Genomic DNA, 6,882 nt, shown 5'->3' on the forward strand with positions numbered 1-6,882 from the left:
AAATGACAACTACTGCACTGAGGTCCTCGGGTTCCACTACTGCCGACCCAAGCTGACTCACTGGTCCCCGCCCTCGGCCCTGGCCTCATCAGTACCTACAACAATCAAGTCTAGTGAGCCTAAAGACTCAGCATGCATATATCGCAGGTAACGAGTAAAATCTGAAGTAAAATATGCATGGGATAAAATATCATGTCATGAGGCATGCTGAAAATAATCTGTACTCATGCTGAAAATAATCTGTACTGATGCTGAAAATAATCTGTACTGAGCAATTATAATACGTGCATAACTGAACTGATAATCACAGTAAAAATGTTTGCTCCTTGGAGCCCTGTACTGAAATAACTGGTAAAATTTTCTGTTGAGATTATGTTTTACGCCTGTGGCCACTGCACTAAGCTGAACTGATCGGTAACTGGCTACCGGGGAGTCTGAAACTAAACTGAGCTGGCCGGTCACTGGCGACCGGGTGGTACCAAACTGAACTGAGCGGTCACTGGCGACCGTATAAAATAATACTCCCACATAGTGAATGAACCACAAGCCATATCGCATAAATCTCAAAAATAATCATTTTCTGTTTTTCATGCACGTAATATAATTTAACTGGCATAATGAAAAATCCTGTAATATTTCCGACTGGATTGGTTTGGATCGTCCCCCAGGCTCGCTGCAACCTAACCCTAACTGTGCCATGAAAAATATGCAATAGCTTAAACTTGACCAACTATGCAATTTAGTTCAAAAGATGCGACTATGACGCCTAATGACTTCGTATTTAATCATGACTCCGAACCAACCCAAACCAACACTGAACCGATGTATAGTCATGATTAAAATACGCTGAAAATAATGAAATAATGCTCCTAAAATTATGAGGGTCGAAATCTAGCTGGAATGGAGGCCAAAACAAGAAACGCTCTTTCGAGAGTCAATTTGGCACATCGCACCGTAAATTCTCGTACGACTTCAAAAATGATCCGAATGACAAACGGCCAAAAACATGACCTTCCTAACTCAATGAGGCACTTTCCAGTCCAAGGCCATGGGCTAAAAGCCAACCAAGAACTCAAACGAGCCTTTTAAACGACACAGCAACTTGCTATAATTTTCCAGCAGCTGCGCACCCGTGCGTATTGTGTTGGTTTCGAGTCTATCGGCCATTGGGGCGTGAACCACCGACCAGAGACCCCAAGGAATGATTTGAACCATGGCTAAGGGCAAAAGGCCAGCCACAATTCGCACCATACCAGAAACGAGACTACACACCTAGCCGAGAAGGAAATTCTGCGCGCGTAGGGAGTTTGGCTTCGCTTGTTGTCTCGTGTCGTTCCAGTGGCCATTTCATTGACCATGGCACGATTTAGACATCTAGGGGCAAGGTGTAAACCGTGGCTAAGGGCCATAGGCCAACCAAGATCCACATCAAACCACACAATTCGAAATGCATGTTGCTGTCAAAAGAAGGAAACCCTAGAGGGGAGGGGCTGTTCTTGCTTCGTTGGTTGTCTAGCATCGTTCCAGTGGCCATTTCATTGACCATGGCACGATCTAGACATCTAGGGGCAAGGTGTAAACCGTGGCTAGGGGCCATAGGCCAACCAAGATCCACACCATGCAACAAAAGAAATGAACCACAAGCTGTCCAACTGAAGTAGCCGAAGGGGTATAGGGGCTGTTCTTGTTGTTTATTTCAAAACCGATGAGCCATGGACCAAGCCACCAAAAGGGCATTTTATCCACGTCTTAGACATGCTAGGGGAGTGATCCAACCATGGCTAAGAGCCCTTAGAGCAGCCAAGATCAGATCCAACCCCTTGACATAAAAACTGAAATTTTGAAACACATTTCTGCACCTATGGGGAGGTTTCTGTCATTTCGATTTTCCAGCAAGCATGGGGCTTGTTTTAATGGACCAACATGGTCCTAATGCATCCTATTACATGTCTAGGAGTCACCTTGGGAGCCTGGAGTCGAACCAATACCTGAAATCCACAACACGAAGCAAACCATGAAGCTGCACATGAAAACCGAAAAATCTGCATGTGATGATTTCTGAAAATTTCTTGAAACATTTCGGTTTTAGCATGAAAGTAATGATCATGCACTGTAAAAATAATGATAATATGACTTGATTGAGGTTTAGAAAAAGTATATACATGCCTTGGATTCGTTTCGAAAGAAAACGAAAAGAACGAAGCGATACGGCGCGGAGGAGGTGGAGCGATTTCTTTTCTTGCTTGCTACTGAATTTTTCCTCTTGTGTCTAGCTATGCAACCCACAGTTTTCTACTCTGAAATGGCTCTCATTTTCGGTCATGGAGGGGTGAGAATGATGGTATGAAAGGTGAGGGGCAAGATCCACAAACAAAGGGTTTAAATGCAAGACAAAGTCTACCACTCATTTAATATTTGCACATATTTGTCAAGTCTTCTTGGGGAATGCCTTGGCCGATTATTACATGGTATCCAAGGCTTGGATATTGCTTAATAACTAACTAATTAAGTTTGGTTAATAATTGAAAAGATTAGCATGCTAAAATTTACATGGAATGGGTCAAAAGTGAGTTGGCAAAATAATTGTCTAGGTACTAAGGGGTGGCCGAATTTCTTGGAAATAAAATGAAGGGAAACGTTGATTAAGAAGTAAATTTAAAATCCTTAAAAGCCTTATCTATCCTTTAAATAATTTATTGAACTAACCCCTTAATTATTGAAACTTAAATGAACTAATTTTCTACTCACCTCATGTTGTATAAATAATTTCTTAAGCCTTCATTATAACTTAAATTAACTTACTTGCTAGCTAAATTAAATTCTGGAAATATTTTCTGAATCTTAAATTTTATCTCTAAACTCCAACTCCAGTCCGGCCTCACTGAAATAACTGAAATGGTAAAAATCAAACTATTGCATGAAATAATTAACTTAAGTAAAATCATTTAACTACTCATGCAATGAAATCAATTTAATTTAAAATACTAGAATTATGCATGGCTTATACGTAGTCTAATTTATGGGTTCTACAATCCTTCCCCCCTTAAGAGAAATTTCGTCCTCGAAATTAGAACTCACCAAATAATTCGGGGTAACGCTCTCTCATCTCCGGCTCAGACTCCCATGTAGCTTCCTCCTCAGAATGGTTGAGCCATTTGACTTTGACTCGCTTAACCAGCTTGTTCCGAAGCTTCTTCTCCTGTCTGTCTAGGATCTGCACTGGTCTCTCCTCATAAGATAGGTTCGGAGTAAGCTGCAACGGCTCAAAGTTCAAGACATGCGAAGGATTTGCCATATACTTCCTCAGCATAGAGACGTGGAAGACATTGTGTACTCCGGCCAAATTCGGCGGAAGAGCAACACGATAAGCTAGCGTCCCAACTCTGTCAAGGATCTCAAATGGTCCAATGAATCTCGGACCGAGCTTCCCTTTCTTCCCAAATCTCATGACACCCTTCATAGGTGCCACTTTCACAAAGACATGGTCGCCCACTGCAAACTCTAAGTCTCTCCTCCGCTGATCGGCATAACTCTTCTGTCGGCTCTGAGCAGTCCTTATCCTATCGCTGATCTTGACTACTACATCTGATGCCTGCTGAACAATCTCTGGACCCAACTCTGCTCTCTCTCCTACTTCATCCCAATGAACAGGAGATCTGCACTTGCGGCCATACAGTGCTTCATACGGAGCCATACCAATAGAAGATTGGAAACTGTTGTTATAGGTGAACTCAACCAATGGCAAGTTCGACTCCCAACTCCCTGAGAAATCAATGACGCAAGCACAAAGAAGATCCTCTAAGATCTGAATAACTCGCTCTGACTGCCCATCTGTCTGCGGATGGAAAGCTGTGCTAAACAGCAACTTCGTACCCAAAATCGAATGCAAACTCTTCCAAAATGAGGAAGTGAATCTGGGATTTCTGTCGGATACGATAGAAACTGGAATGCCATGTAGTCGGACTATCTCTCGGATATACAGCTCTGCATACTGAATCATGGTGAATGTCGTCTTAATAGGCAAGAAGTGCGCTGATTTGGTAAGACGATCTACAATCACCCATATGGCATTCGATCCTCTGGCTGACCTCGGCAAACCGGTCACAAAATCCATGGTGGCGTTCTCCCACTTCCACTCAGGAATAGGAAGAGGCTTGAGCAAACCTGCTGGTCTCTGATGCTCGGCCTTCACTAACTGACAGGTCAGACACTCGGACACAAACCGTCGAATGTCCTTCTTCATACCCGACCACCAATACAATAGCTGCAGATCCTTGTACATCTTTGTTCTCCAAGGGTGAATGGAGTACGGGGACATATGGGCCTCCGATAAGATGTCTGCTCGGATAGAATCACTGCTAGGAACCCATATCCTGTCTCGGTATCTCACAATACCGTCGCTGACTGAATACAAAACACTGCCCTTGGATTCATCTATCTTCTTCCACTGTGCCAACTGCTCATCTGCAGCCTGACCACTGCGAATACGGTCCAAAAGAAAAGACTGAATGGTCAAGGTAGATAGACGAGGAACTCTACCTCGAGGATAAGTCTCAAGATCGAACCTCTACATCTCAATCTGAAGAGGTTTTTGCATCGTCAAATGAGCCATCACTGCGAATTTCCTGCTCAAAGCATCCGCAACTACATTAGCTTTACCCGGGTGGTAGCTAATGTCACAATCGTAGTCTTTCACAAGCTCCAACCAACGCCTCTGACGCATGTTCAACTCCTTCTGCGTAATGAAATACTTGAGGCTCTTGTGGTCGGTAAAGATTTGGCATTTCTCTCCATACAGATAGTGCCTCCAAATCTTCAAAGCAAAAACTACGGCTGCTAAATCCAGATCATGGGTAGGGTAGTTCTTCTCATGGACCTTCAGCTGTCGAGAAGCATACGCTATCACTCTCCCATGCTGCATCAATACTGCGCCAAGACCGAGCTTCGAAGCATCGGTATACAGAACAAACTCTCCGGGCCTTGACGGCATGGCCAAAACTGGTGCTGAGATAAGAGCTTGCTTCAAAGTATCAAAGCTCTTCTGACACTCCTCGCTCCATACAAATTTCACATTCTTCTTGGTCAGTGATGTGAGTGGAACGGCAATAAAGGAGAATCCCTTAATGAATTTCCGGTAATATCCTGCTAGGCCGAGAAAACTGCGGATTTCAGATGCATTCTGTGGGGCCCCGGGTCCGATATCTAATACTAATCATTTTAAATGTATCAAATCAAACGATTTAATAACATACATAATTTCTTGTTCACAAACTGACATAAAACATCTTAAGAATAATTTAAATGTCTCAAATGTTTGAAATAAAATTTTCAACATGTCAAACTAAAGTAGTGAACCAAAGAAATCCAAACATCATCACATAGCTCCTAAGACCCGAGAATCCCACTCTAACTCGTATCTCCTCGCCTGGAGCTGGACTCTGGCATCCCAAGCCTCGCCTCACCTACCGTCAAGCACATGAAAACAAGAGGTAGCCGACATGCCGGTGAGTATAAACCCAGTATGATACAATCAATAACATATGAGAATTAAAATTTTAAATATCTCATATACAATTCATAAATATGCAATATAATGCAATGCATGATCAGAAGCTGTGGGCTATCAATAAATCTCAAGATCAAGTGAATCATCTGGTCATAGGGTACCCAAGGGAATAGAATCACCCAACAACAACCACCGACTCATCCGCTCGAGGTGGTGTGTTGTGTTCTACAATCCCAAGACTATGGTGCGCCTATAGAGAGTGTTCAGGCCATAGCAGCGACCTCCGCATACACTATGCCAACTCAACTATAGCCCCATATGTGTAACAAATCAATAAATCAAGGCGACCTCCGCCATATCAAATCTGAATAGACAAGTGGCTCAATATGCAATGTAATGATGCAAATCAATATCATCATTTCGATATAATAATAAACTCATCTCAAGGCCACAATCATCATCAAATCACAAATAGTTCATCGAGTCATAGAGTTTTCAATTTAAAAATAAAAATGATACTTTTACCTCGTATGTTATCGACCGTAACATACCTTTCTAATATTACCAAAAGAAGATCGAAATGTGTAGATGAGAAGTCTTCAACCTCTGAATTCTACTATAACTCAAGAACTCGATCATTTATCAAAACAGAGTAGTTTCTGTTCCAAAATTCATAATCAATTCAATACGGCTTCAAATCAATATCCGCAATTTAGATATTCAAGAAAACTCAAATTCCAAAAATTGCGTAAAGAAATAATCCATATCATTTCTTAACCGTAATATGAGATAAAAATATTCATTGAATCATTTTGTCAAACACTTGGCGTGCATGCTAAAGAGTTAGCTCCTCTTCAATTCCATTTCTTATCAAAAATATCAATACATACAATGCCATCAACATCTCAATAATCATCAACCCATATCAATTAATCCATAAACCAACACCATCAACAAACCCATAACATCTCCAACACCAAAAACTAAGAACAAACTAGACCAAAAGCTTACCGTAGCTTCCTTGAACCCAAAACTATCTTGATCTCACTTCAATAATCCAACAAAATGCTTGAATCAAAGGAAGGAAATGAAAGGAAAAGGAACCCTAGCTCCCTGGCTCTGAAAAAATCGAGAATGAGGGAAAGAAATGAGGGAAAAATTAACCAACTCATATAATTAAGCACTTAAATCCAAAAACACGACTTTACTGTTCACAGACCGCGGGTGCGCTAAGCCTTGGACCGCGGGTGCGCTGTGCTCTCGGCATCACAAACAAAATTCCAGGGCAAGGACCGCGGGTGCGCTCGAAATTGGACCGCGGGTGCGCTCCTGCTTCGGTCCTGCCACCGCGTACTCTACGCACAGCGTCTTCCAAG

The sequence above is a fragment of the Primulina eburnea genome, chromosome 4, assembly GCF_022965805.1.
Source record: "Primulina eburnea isolate SZY01 chromosome 4, ASM2296580v1, whole genome shotgun sequence".
Taxonomy (NCBI): Eukaryota; Viridiplantae; Streptophyta; class Magnoliopsida; order Lamiales; family Gesneriaceae; genus Primulina; species Primulina eburnea.